Raw genomic sequence first — 14,263 nt, 5'->3', positions numbered from 1 at the left:
GAATTGAGCATAGTTATGAGAATATCTAGGCATGATCATGTATATAGGCATCACGTCCGTGACAAGTAGACCGAAATGATTCTGCATCTACTACTATTACTCCACTCATCGACAGCTATCCAGCATGCATCTAGAGTATTAAGTTAAAAACAGAGTAACGCCTTAAGCAAGATGACATGATGTAGAGAGATAAATTCATGCAATATGAAATAAACCCCATCTTGTTATCCTCGATGGCAATGATGCAATACGTGCCTTGCTGCCCCTTCTGTCACTGGGAAAGGACACTGCAAGATCGAACCCAAAGCTAAGCACTTCTCCCATGGCAAGAACTACCAATCTAGTTGGCCAAACCAAATGGATAATTCGAAGAGACTTGCAAAGATAACCAATCATACATGAAAGAATTCAGAGAAGATTCAAATATTATTCATAGATAGACTTGATCATAAACCCACAATTCATCGGTCTCAACAAACACACTGCAAAAAGAAGATTACATCGAATAGATCTCCACAAGAGAGTGGGAGAACTTTGTATTGAGATCCAAAAAGAGAGAAGAAGCCATCTAGCTACTAACTATGGACCCGAAGGTCTGAGGTAAACTACTCACACTTCATCGGAGAGGCTATGATGATGTAGAATCCCTCCACGATGACAACCCTCTCCGGCGGAGCTCCGGAACAGGCCCCAAGATGGGATCTCGTGGATACAGAAAGTTGCAGCGGTGGAATTAGGTTTTTGGCTCCTGTTCTGATCGTTTGGGGGTGCGTAGGTATATATAGGAGGAAGGAGTACGTCGGTGGAGCTCCGAGGGGCCCACGAGGCAAGGGGCGTGCCCTAGGGGGGGCGCGCCCCCCACCCTCGTGACCGCCTCTCTGATGCCTTGGCGTAGGGTCCAAGTCTCCTGGATCACGTTCGGTGAGAAAATCACGTTCCTTAAGGTTTCATTCCGTTTGGACTCCGTTTGATATTCCGTTTCTTCGAAACACTGAAATAGGCAAAAAAACAGCAATTCTGGGTTGGGCCTCCGGTTAATAGGTTAGTCCCAAAAATAATATAAAAGTGGAAAATTAAGCCCAATATAGTCCAAAACAGTACATAATATAGCATGGAGCAATCAAAAATTATAGATACGTTGGAGACGTATCAGGCATCCCCAAGCTTAATTCCTGCTCGTCCTCGAGTAGGTAAATGATAAAAAGAGAATTTTTGATGTCGAGTGCTACTTGGCATAATTTCAATGCAAACCTTCTTAATTGTGATATGAATATTCAAATTCGAAAGATTTAAGACAAAAGTTTATATTGACATAAAAATAATAATACTTCAAGCATACTAACAAAGCAATTATGTCTTCTCAAAATAACATGGCCAAAGAAAGTTATCCCTACAAAATCATATAGTCTGGCTATGCTCTATCTTCACCACACAAAGTATTTAAATCATGCACAACCCCGATGACAAGCCAAGCAATTGTTTCATACTCTAACTTTTTCAAAACTTTTTCAATCTTCACGCAATACATGAGCGTGAGCCATAGATATAGCACTATAGGTGGAATAGAATGGTGGTTGTGGAGAAGACAAAAAGGAGAAGATAGTCTGACATCAACTAGGCGTATCAACGGGCTATGGAGATGCCCATCAATAGATATCAATGTGAGTGAGTAGGGATTGCCATGCAACGGATGCACTAGAGCTATAAGTATATGAAAGCTCAAAAAGAAACTAAGTGGGTGTGCATCCAACTTACTTGCTCATGAAGACCTAGGGCAATTTGAGGAAGCCCATCATTGGAATATACAAGCCAAGTTCTATAATGAAAGATCCCCACTAGTATATGAAAGTGATAACATGATAGACTCTCTACTATGAAGATCATGGTGCTACTTTGAAGCAAAAGTGTGGTAAGAGGATAGTAACATTGTCCCTTCTCTCTTTTTCTCTCTTTTTTTATTTTTTTTATTTTTTTATTTTTATTTGGGCCTTTTCTCTTTTTTATGGCCTCTTTTTTTATTTGGGCTTCTTTGGCCTCTTTTTTTTCGTCTGGAGTCTCATCCCGACTTATGGGGGAATCATAGTCTCCATCATTCTTTCCTCACTAGGACAATGCTCTAATAATGATGATCATCACACTTTTATTTTTCTTACAACTCAACAATTACAACTCGATACTTAGAACAAAATATGACTCTATATGAATGCCCCCGGCGGTGTACCGGGATATGCAATATGACAATGATGAATGTGTCATGATAAACGGAACAGTGTAAAGTTGCATGGCAATATATCTCGGAATGGCTATGGAAATGCCATGATAGGTAGGTATGGTGGCTGTTTTGAGGAAGGTATATGGTGGGTGTATGATACCGGTGAAAGGTGCGCGGTATTAGAGAGGCTAGCAAAGGTGGAAGGGTGAGAGTGCGTATAATCCATGGACTCAACATTAGTCATAAAGAACTCATATACTTATTGCAAAAATATAGAAGTTATCAAAGCAAAGTATTACGTGCATGCTCCTAGGGGGATAGATTGGTAGGAAAAAACCATCGCTCGTCCCCGACCGCCACTCATAAGGAAGACAATCAATAAATAAATCATGCTCCGACTTCATCACATAATGGTTCACCATATGTGCATGTTATGGGAATCACAAACTTTAACACAAGTATTCTTTAAATTCACAACCACTCAACTATCATGACTTTAATATTATCACCTCCATATCTCAAAAGAATTATCATGCTTCAATTTTTTTTAGTATTCAACACACTCAAAAGAAAGTTTCACAAATCTTGAATACCAAGCATATTATTATTAAGCAAATTACCATGCTATTAAGAGACTCTCAAAATAATTTAAGTGAAGCATGAGAGATCAATAGTTTCTTTAAAACAAATCCACCACCGTGCTCTAAAAGATCTAAGTGAAGCACATAGAGCAAAATTATAACGCTCAAAAGATATAAGTGAAGCACATAGAGCAAAACTACATAGCTCAAAAGATATAAGTGAAGCACATAAAGTATTCTATCAAATTTTAATTCATGTATGGCTCTCTCAAAAGGTGTGTACAGCAAGGATGATTGTGGCATACTAAGACACAAAGACACAAATAATACAAGACGCTCCAAGCAAAACACATATCATGTTGGTGAATAAAAATATAGCTCCAAGTAAATTACCGATGGAAGTGGACGAAAGAGGGGATGCCTTCCGGGGCATCCCCAAGCTTTGAATTTTTGGTGTCCTTGGATTATCTTGGGGTGCCATGGGCATCCCCAAGCTTAGGCTCTTGCCACTCCTTGTTCCATAATCCATCAAAAGAATTCACCCAAAACTTGAAAACTTCACAACACAAAACTTAAAGTAGAAAACTCGTGAGCTCCGTTAGCGAAAGAAAACAAAAGACCACTTCAAGGTACTGTAATGAACTCATTCTTTATTTATATTGGTGTTAAACCTACTGTATTCCAACTTCTATATGGATTATAAACTATTTTACTAACCATAGATTCATCAAAATAAGCAAACAACACACGAAAAACAGAATCTGTCAAAAACAGAACAGTCTGTAGTAATCTGTAGCTAGCGCAATATCTGGAACACCAAAAGTTATAAAATAACTTTCTGGACGTGAGAAATTTATCTATTAATCATCTGCAAAAATAATTAACTAAATAGCACTCTTCAAATAAAAATGACAGCAGTTCTCGTGAGCGCTAAAGTTTCTGTTTTTAACAGCAAGTTCAACAAGACTTTCCCCAAGTCTTCCCAACGGTTCTACTTGGCACAAACACTAATTAAACAAAAAAAACACAACCAAAAGAGAGGCTAAATAATTTATTTATTACTAATCTGGAGCAAAAATCAAGGAATAAAAATAAAATTGGGTTTCCTCCCAACAAGCGCTATCGTTTACGCCCCTAGCTAGGCATAAAAGCGAGGATAGATCTAGGTATTGCCATCTTTCGTAGGCAATCCATAAGTGGCTCTCATGATAGTTTCATATGGCAATTTTATTTTCTTTCTTGGAAAGTGTTCCATGCCCTTTTTAATGGAAATTGAAATCTAATATTCCCTTCCTTCATATCAATAATCACACCAACCGTTCTAAGGAAAGGTCTACCAAGAATAATAGGGCAAGAAGGATTGCAATCTATATCAAGAACAATGAAATCTATGGGCACATAATTCCTATTTGCAACAATAAGAACATCATTAATCCTTCCCATAGGTTTCTTAATAGTAGAATCCGCAATATGCAAGTTTAGAGAGCAATCATCAAAATTGCAGAAATCTAGCAAATCACACAAAGTTTTGGGGATAGTGGAGACACTAGCACCCAAATCACACAAAGCATAAAACTCAGGATCTTTAATTTTAATTGTAATAGTTGGTTCCCACTCATCATAGAGTTTTCTAGGGATAGAAACTTTCAACTCAAGTTTTTCTTCATAAGATTGCATCAACGCATCAACAATATGTTCGGTGAAGGCTTTATGTTGACTATAAGCATGTGGAGAATTTAGCACGGATTGCAACAAGGAAATACAATCAATTAAAGAGCAACTTTCATAATTAAATTCCTTGAAATCCAATATAGTGGGTTCAGCAACATCTAGATTTTTATTTCTTCAATCCCACTTTCATCAATTTCATCATAAAGGTCTAAATACTCTGAATTTTTAGAACGCCTTCTAGGTAAAGGAAGATCATATTCAGTTTCATCAAGATTCATATTGCAAAATAAAGATTTAATAGGGGACACATCAATAACTTTTAGATCTTCATCTTGATTTTCATAGGAATTGGAAGAACACGCTTTAATAAAGGCATCTTTGGAAGCACGCATCCTAGCGGTTCTTTCCTTGCACTCATCAATGGAAATTCTCATGGCTTTGAGAGACTCATTGATATCATGCTTAGGAGGAATAGATCTAAGCTTTAAAGAATCAACCTCAAGAGAAATTCTATCAACGTTTCTAGCCAAATCATCAACTTTAAGCAATTTCTCTTCAAGCAAAGCATTAAAATTCTTTTGTGAATTCATAAACTCTTTAACACTATTCTCAAATTCAGAGGGCATCTTATTATAATTTCCATAAGAGTTATTGTAGGAATTCCCATAATTATTAGAAGGATTACTAGGATATGGCCTAGGATTAAAATTCCCTCTATAAGCGTTGTTACCAAAATTATTCCTACCAACAAAATTCACATCCATAGATTCATTGTTATTCTCAATCAAAGTAGACAAAGGCATATCATTAGGATCAGAAGAAACACTCTTAGTAGCAAATAATTTCATAAGTTCATCCATCTTTCCACTCAACACATTGATTTCCTCTATCGCATGCACTTTTTTATTAGAACATCTTTCAGTATGCCATTGAGAATAATTAACCATAATATTATCTAGGAGTTTAGTAGCATCTCCTAAAGTGATTTCCATAAAAGTGCCTCCCGTGGCCGAATCTAAAAGATTTCTAGAAGCAAAATTCAATCCGGCATAACAAATTTGTATAATCATCCACAAATTCAAACCATGAGTCGGGCAATTACGTATCATTAATTTCATTCTCTCCCAAGCTTGTGCAACATGTTCATGATCAAGTTGCTTAAAATTCATAATATCGTTTCTAAGAGAGATGATCTTAGCGGGAGGGAAATACTTAGAGATAAAAGCATCTTTGCACTTGTTCCAAGAATCAATATTATTCTTAGGCAAATACGAAAACCAAGCTTTAGCACGATCTCTAAGCGAAAAAGGAAATAGCTTCAATTTAACGACATCATTATCGACATCTTTTTTCTTTTGCATATCACATAAATCAACGAAGCTATTTAGATGAGTAGCGGCATCTTCACTAGGAAGGTCGGCGAATTGATCTTTCATAACAAGATTCAACAAAGCAGTATTGGTTTCACAAGATTCAGTATTGGCAAGAGGAGCAATCGAAGTGCTAAGGCAATCATTATTATTGGTATTGGTGAAGTCACACAATTTGGTAGTATCTTGAGCCATCGCGATAAACAAGCAAACTAGCACACGAGCAAACAAAAAGGCAAGCGGGCAAAAGAGGCAAATAGAGGGGGAGGATAGAGAGAGAGAGAGGGCGAATAAAACGGCAAGGGTGAAGTGGGGGAGAGGAAAACGAGAGGCAAATGGCAAATAATGTAATGCGAGAGATAGGGATTGTGATGGGTACTTGGTATGTTGAATTTTTGCGTAGACTCCCCGGCAAGTGTGCCAGAAATCCTTCTTGCTATGTCTTGAGCTTGCGTTGGTTTTCCCCGAAGAGGAAGGGATGATGCAGCAGAGTAGCGTAAGTATTTCCCTCAGTTTTTGAGAACCAAGGTATCAATCCAGTAGGAGGCCACGCCCAAGTCCCTCGTACCTGCACAAAATGATGACTACTCGCAACCAACGCGATTAGGGGTTGTCAATCCCTTCACGGTCACTTACGAGAGTGAGATCTGATAGATATAATATTTTTGGTATAGAGATGCAAAGTGAAAAGTACAAGCAAAGTAAAAAAGCAAAGCAAGATTAAAGTGATGGAGATTGATATGATGAGAATAGACCTGGGGGCCATAGGTTTCACTAGTGGCTTCTCTCAAGAGCATAAGTATTCTACGGTGGGTGAACAAATTACTGTTGAGCAATTGACACAATTGAGCATAGTTATGAGAATATCTAGGCATGATAATGTATATAGGCATCACGTCCATGACAAGTAGACCGAAACGATTCTGCATCTACTACTATTACTCCACTCATCGACCGCTATCCAGCATGCATCTAGAGTATTAAGTTAAAAACAGAGTAACGCCTTAAGCAAGATGACATGATGTAGAGAGATAAATTCATGCAATATGAAATAAACCCCATCTTGTTATCCTCGATGGCAATGATGCAATACGTGCCTTGCTGCCCCTTCTATCACTTGGAAAGGACACCGCAAGATTGAACCCAAAGCTAAGCACTTCTCCCATGGCAAGAACTACCAATCTAGTTGGCCAAACCAAACGGATAATTCGAAGAGACTTGCAAAGATAACCAATCATACATAAAAGAATTCAGAGAAGATTCAAATATTATTCATAGATAGACTTGATCATAAACCCACAATTCATCGTTCTCAACAAACACACCACAAAAAGAAGATTACATCAAATAGATCTCCACAAGAGAGGGGGAGAACTTTGTATTGAGATCCAAAAAGAGAGAAGAAGCCATATAGCTACTAACTATGGACCCGAAGGTCTGAGGTAAACTACTCACACTTCATCGGAGAGGCTATGATGATGTAGAAGCCCTCCGCGATGACGACCCTCTCCGGCGGAGCTCCGGAATAGGCCCCAAGATGGGATCTCGTGGATACAGAAAGTTTCGGCGGTGGAATTAGGTTTTTGGCTCCTGTTCTGATCGTTTAGGGTGCGTAGGTATATATAGGAGGAAGGAGTACGTCGGTGGAGCTCCGAGGGGCCCACGAGGCAGGGGGCGCGCCCTAGGGGGCGCCCCACCCTCATGACCGCCTCTCTGATGCCTTGGCGTAGGGTCCAAGTCTCTTGAATCACGTTCGGTGAGAAAATCATGTTCCCAAAGGTTTCATTCCGTTTGGACTCCGTTTGATATTCCGTTTCTTCGAAACACTGAAATAGGCAAAAAAATAGCAAGTCTGGGCTGGGCCTCCGGTTAATAGGTTAGTCCCAAAAATAATATAAAAGTGGAAAATAAAGCCCAATATAGTCCAAAACAGTAGATAATATAGCATGGAGCAATCAAAAATTATAGATACGTTGGAGACGTATCAGCGTGCGTGGCCGTCGCCGCGAGCGCGCGCGCGCTGGCCAGCCCGGCCGCGCCCTGTGTGGCCGCCGCTGTCGCGAGTACGTGCGATGGCCCGCCCAGCCGCGTCGTGGCCGCTGGCTGCACTGGCCGGCCCTGGTCGCCGCTCCGGCGAGCCGCGCACGCCTGGCCAGCCCCGGCCGCACCCGCATGCGCGCCACCGCCGCACCCAGATGCGGGCGCTAGGGGAAACCCTAGCGTCACTACGGGAAAGGCCGCCGGCTGCTGGGCCGGCCCGACTGGCTCCTCGGCCAAATGGGCCGCGGCTGTGGGGATCCCTCCACACAAAAAAGGGGGTGCCGGCTGTAGCGCGGGATTTTTGCGATTTAGCCCCCATAGTTTCCAGATTTTACGCAAGTTTTATTCCTGCTGTAATATTTCGCGTAGAAGCCCCTGGAACTGTCTGTTTTCACTGAAAACACGTATTTGGGCTTAAAATGCCTCGGGAATTCAATTTTTGGGCTAGTTTTGACATACGAGATGCGCTTAACATGCTATCCTTTGTAACATGATATTATTATATGATTTTACTGTTGTAGATTAATTGTTTAGCACTCTTTATCATTTAGTAAGTCATATAACAGCATGTTTTAAATATTGGAACGTCATTTTAATTGAATAAGTTTATCAACATCGCATTTGTGCAAAAGATTACCTACTGTAATCTCATGATTTTTGCATAAATTGCAGATGGCCGGAATTGTCCACAAGGAGTTTGCTAATTTGGCCAGACGGGGATGAACTACCTGTCATGGGCTTTAGACTGTGAGATTTTTCTCCAAGGCAGAACCCTCCTGAGGGTGATCGGTAAGGGGACCCAGCTGGCCCCCACCGATCCCAAGTTTGAAACTGAGAATGCGTAGGCTCTGCATTTTCTCCGTCATCACCTGTCACCAACTCTGAAAGACGAGTATATGGCTGAACGGAGTGCTTCTGGCCTTTGGACCGCTCTTAAGCAGTGGTTTGAGCGGCTGAAGTACACTGTTAAGCCACGTGTTGAGGCAGAGTGGATCTGTCTGAGGTTTGCGGACTTCAAGATGGTTGGGGAGTACAATTCGGCTCTACACCGGATTTGTATGACTCTTTAGATGTGTGGTACTCAGATTACCGACACTCAGAAGATTGAGAAAACCCTATCCACTTTCCACCCTGACGCGGTCCTGTCCGCACGGAACTACCACGAGGGCAACTACATGAGGTATTCAGAGTTGATTGACGTCCTCCAGGTGGCAGAGGCGCAGGACGAGGTTCTGAAAAAGAACTTTGCCGCGCAACCACTTGGGGGGAGTTTTTGCCAGGAGGTGAATGCTCTCAAAGTTCGCAAGCCTCAACAGAAGAAGAGGGGCCGCAAGGGCAAGAAGAAGGGCCCTCAGCCCTCCGCCCCGCCTAAGCAGCAAAAGTCGGGCAAGGGGGGGGGGCAGAGGCCTCAGGACTTCTTCCGGTGTGGCTCGGTGGAGCATTTCTCCCACCAGTGCCGCGCACCATAGGAGGTCGTTGATGCATATAAGGCTCAGAAGGCGCGTGAGACGCACCTCGCCTTGGTTCAGGAGGGAACACCACTGGCGCCCATGGCGGCTCCCGTGACGATCTCTACGCCCCCTGCTGCGCCCATCGCGGCGAACCCCGTGGTGCCCATCGCGACAGCTTTGGCGATCTCTACCGATGCCCATGTCGCCATGGAGGTTGACCACATGGTCACCTCGGTGACGGCGCCGCCACTAGATATTGATGCTGCCTCCAAGATGATTTCTAAGGAGGATCAGCTCACTAGTATAGAGATTGCGGCTGAAGTGAATGGCTTCTTCACTGAGTCCACTTAGCATACCTCTTTGGTTATCATGATTCCGTGATTTGATACAATAAAATTGAATAAATTCGATTTGGTTGTAAGCTCTATGAGAGCATAAACTTATTCTTTACTTTGGCGATTGGATGACATTTATTTCATTCATTTATTCCATTATTTATACATGATAGCATGTTATGTTCTGAGATGTGTGCATTTATTTTTAATGTATTTCTTCCTCATTACATTAATTAGATGTCATATTTTAGAACGCGTGTGGCGCCCGAATGGAGGAAACGTGCCTTGCCGATAGCGCCACCACTCATACCATTTTACGAGAAACTTAGTACTTTGAGTCCATTAAAAAATCTCCGGGAAGTATTATGACAATCGCCGGCTGCGGTTCTCACATAGTTGGCTCCGGACGAGCCACTATTATACTTCCTATGGGAACAACTTTGATCATTAATGATGCGTTGTTGTACCCGGAGTCGACTCGTACTCTTTTGAGCTTTAGAGACATCCGCGCTAATGGTTTCCATATTGAGACCGATGATGAAAACGGCAAGGAGTGCCTACTCATCACAAAGCGGGATGCAAGTGTAAAGATGTTATCGAAAGGCTTCCTTCGTTTGACACAGGGCTATACTACACTAACATAGTAGCACCGCCCGTGTACACTACCCTTAAGACCGTCTTTAGAAGCTCTGAACTCTTCTGCCTCTGGCACGATAGGTTAGGCCACCCCGGACTTAGGATGATGAGAAATATAATAAACAACTCGCATGGTCATAATGTTAACGTGAAGAACTTCCCGAATCCCGATGATTTTGTGTGCTCTGCATGCGCTAAGGGGAAGTTAGTCATTAGGCCACCGCCCCTCAAGGTGAGGGATGAAATCCCCGCGTTCTTGGACCGTATCCAAGGGGACATATGCGGTCCAATTCAGCCCCTCACGGGGCCGTTTCGGTACTTCATGGTGCTCATTGATGCTTCCTCTAAATGGTCCAATGTTTGCCTGCTGTCAACACGGAACCATGCCTTTGCAAAGCTGATCTCTCAGATCATACAAATGAGGAATAATTTCCCGGATTATCGTATAAAGTCTATTCGAATGGACAATGCCGGAGAATTTACTTCAAAGGCGTTCGATGATTATTGCATGGCAATGGGAATCAAAGTTGAGCACTCGGTACCGCATGTTCATACACAAAATGGACTTGCCGAGGCATTAATTAAAAGAATTAAATTCATTGCCAACCGCTCCTTCAGGGTTGTAATTTACCAACTACATGTTGGGGCCACGCAGTGTTACACACGGACAATCTCATCAACTTTAGACCGTCGGCCTACAACATCCACTCTCCCGTTCAGCTTGCGCAAGGGTCGGCACCAAAAATTTCCCACCTTCGCAGGTTCGGTTGCCAGGTATATGTACCAATACCACCCCCTCAGCGATCGGCGATGGGCCCGCTCCATAAGTCAGGGATATACGTTGGTTATGAGACTGTGTCCATAATCAGGTATCTGGACCCCATGACAGGTGACTGTCACAAGGCCCGTTTTGCTGATTGCATTTTTGACCACGATCTTTTCCCAACTTTAGGGGGATAGAATCAACCCCTTGATGCTAAAAGTCAAGAAATCGCATGGCAAGCCACGGGGATCCACGCTCATAACCCGCGCACTGTTGAGACTGAGAGAGAAGTCCAAAAGATAATAGATTTGCAGTCATTAGCAAATCATCTACCTGACCACTTTAGTGACTTAAATACTGTGACAAAATCGCATGTGCACGCGCGTAATGCACTGGAAAGGGTTGAAATACCAAAGAAAAATGATGGTATACCCGCTCCCGTCCAAAGGCCTAAAAGGACGAGAGATCCGGCTTCTCAAATCCCAAGTACTCGGGGATGCCCGACGAAAACGGATAAGAGAGATTTATTACAGCCTGTCGCCAAAGTACCCCAAAGTGAAACGGGGAGCCAGTCGAGACCTGGCACAAGTACGGAAAATTCAGTGCACAAAATTCCGGACTTAAACTTTCCCATAGGGGAAACACCCAGCGGAGATGTGAGCGCACACATCGGCGCGGGAAATCTAAAGGACCTTGCTCCCATAATGGAAATTTGGTAGAGCAAGTGTTAGCGCCGGATGCGCTCCATGACGAAATGGCCATAAATTATATTTATACGAGGGAGTCCCTGAACCGAGCAACGGTGGTTGTCGACATTAACTTTGCTACGAGAATTGCCTCAATCATAGATCTTGACCCTGAGCCTAACACGCTCGCTGATTGCAAGAAAAGGTCGGATTGGAAAGATTGGCAGCAGGCAATTACTGCCGAATTATTATCTCTCAACAAAAGGAAGGTGTTCGGACCAGTTTGTCAAACTCCTCCCCACATTCGCCCTGTTGGCCATAGGTGGGTTTTTGTTCGAAAGATAGATGAAAATAATAAGGTAGTACGGTACAAAGCAAGGCTCGTCGCTCAAGGGTTCACTCAACGACCAGGTGTCGATTTTGAGGAGACTTATTCCTCGGTCATGGATGGAGTTACCTTTAGATACTTGATCTCGATGGCAGTAAACATGTGCTTGAAAATGAAACTAATGGATGTCGTCACTGCTTACCTGTATGGTAACTTGGATTCGAACATACACATGAAGGTTCCAGAAGGTATCCCTGTTCCGAACCATGATAGAGCAAACAGGGGTCTATACAGTGTTCAACTTCAAAAGGCACTGTACGGACTCAGATAGTCTGGTAGAATGTGGTACAATCGCTTAAGTGATTTCCTTCATGAGAAGGGCTACACGGGCAATAAAGATTGCCCATGTGTTTTCATACGGCGATCCCAAGATGGATTCTGTATAATCTCGTACGTGGATGATTTAAACCTAATCGGTACGCCTGAGGATATTGAGGAAGCGAGTTCCTACCTGATGTTGGAATTTGAGATGAAGGATTTGGGTAAAACCAAGTTCTGTCTAGGTCTGCAACTTGAACATTCCCCTGATGGGATTCTAGTGCACCAGTCGGCCTACACCCAGAAGGTGTTGGAAAGATTTGGATTTGATAAGGCATATCCTTCTAAGACCCCGATGGTCGGAAGATCTTTATAGCCAGACAAGGACCCGTTCAGGCCAAAGGAAGAGGGGGAGGAAACTCTGGGACCAGAGGTTCCTTACCTGAGTGCAGTTGGAGCACTCATGTACCTCGCAAATTGTACACGGCCAGACATTGCGTTCGCCGTCAGTTTGCTTGCTCGGTACAGTTCTGAACCTACCAAGAGGCATTGGAAAGATGTCAAGGACGTCTTCTGTTACCTGCAAGGGACCAAAGATCTTGGCCTGTTTTATAAAAGAAATCAAGACCTATCTATTATAGGCTATGCCAATGCTGGATACCTATCAGACCCGCATGATTGTAAATCGCAGACTGGATGTGTTTTCCTTTGTGGTGGAACTGCGTTTTCCTGGAAATCGTCCAAGCAAACATTTGTGTCGACTTCAACGAACCACTCGGAAATCATGGCACTATTCGAAGCGTCAAAAGAGTGTGTATCGCTTCGGCGGATGATCGGCCACATTCAGCAGACATGTGGGCTGAACACCGTACAAACCCCTACCATTATCTATGAAGATAATGGTGCTTGTGTTGCACAAGTCCAGATGGGTTATGTGAAGAGTAACCTCACAAAGCATATTAGTCCCAAGTTCTTCTATGCACATGAGCTGCAGCAGTTGAATGAGGTGAGAGTTTTGCATACTAAGTCATGTGACAATCTTGGTGATATGTTCACTAAATCATTACCGGCATCAACCTTGGAGAGGTGTGTGCGTGGAATTGGTATGATGAGACTTAGAGAGATGCAAGGTTCAGGGGGAGAAACTTCACAAACTCGTCGCTAAAATCTCAATCCTGATGATCGAGTACTCAACTTGATGGTTGAGTGGATTGTACTCTTTTTCCCTTGAGTGAGTTTTTCTGATGTTTCTCACACAAGGTTTTTGACGAGGTAATTCGTGCAATACAACAACATATACTATGTGCTCTTTCTCCATATTTTTCCCACTGGGTTTTTCGGAGTTTTGGGGCATGGATATACGGATAATTACCCACGGGGAGTGTTGGGAAACCGTGGCCATCGTGGGATGGCGGCGCGCCTCGTGCGTATCGCACGGGGTAGCCCCTCCCGTTTCCCCCACTTTAGTTAAGTGGGTACTTATCCCTTGACCCCCTAGTCCCTATATAAAGCAACGAGGAGCTATCATTGTAATCTCTGATCATTGATTAATAAAGCTGGTCTCCTTCATGTTAAGTATGTGTTTTGTATTGCACGTGTATTGGAGTTATGGCCCACCTCCTAGTCTTGTATAGTTGAGGTAGAGGCCTTCCCTTGTAATATATATATGTGCACCAGCACCCCATCAATACAACGATTATTGTATTGCAAATCATCTCTCTACATGGTATCAGTTTTTAGGTTTTAATCCTCGCATTCCGCTGCCGCCGCCGCCGCGCGACTCCTCCCGCGCTGCCGCCGCCACCCCACCACCGCCGCCGCGCGCTCCTCCCGCGCCGCCGCCACCGCTAACCCACCGCCGCGCGACTCCTC

This window comes from Triticum dicoccoides, chromosome 4A (assembly GCF_002162155.2).
Source record: "Triticum dicoccoides isolate Atlit2015 ecotype Zavitan chromosome 4A, WEW_v2.0, whole genome shotgun sequence".
Lineage (NCBI taxonomy): Eukaryota > Viridiplantae > Streptophyta > Magnoliopsida > Poales > Poaceae > Triticum > Triticum dicoccoides.
Note: the sequence above shows the minus strand (reverse complement) of the source record.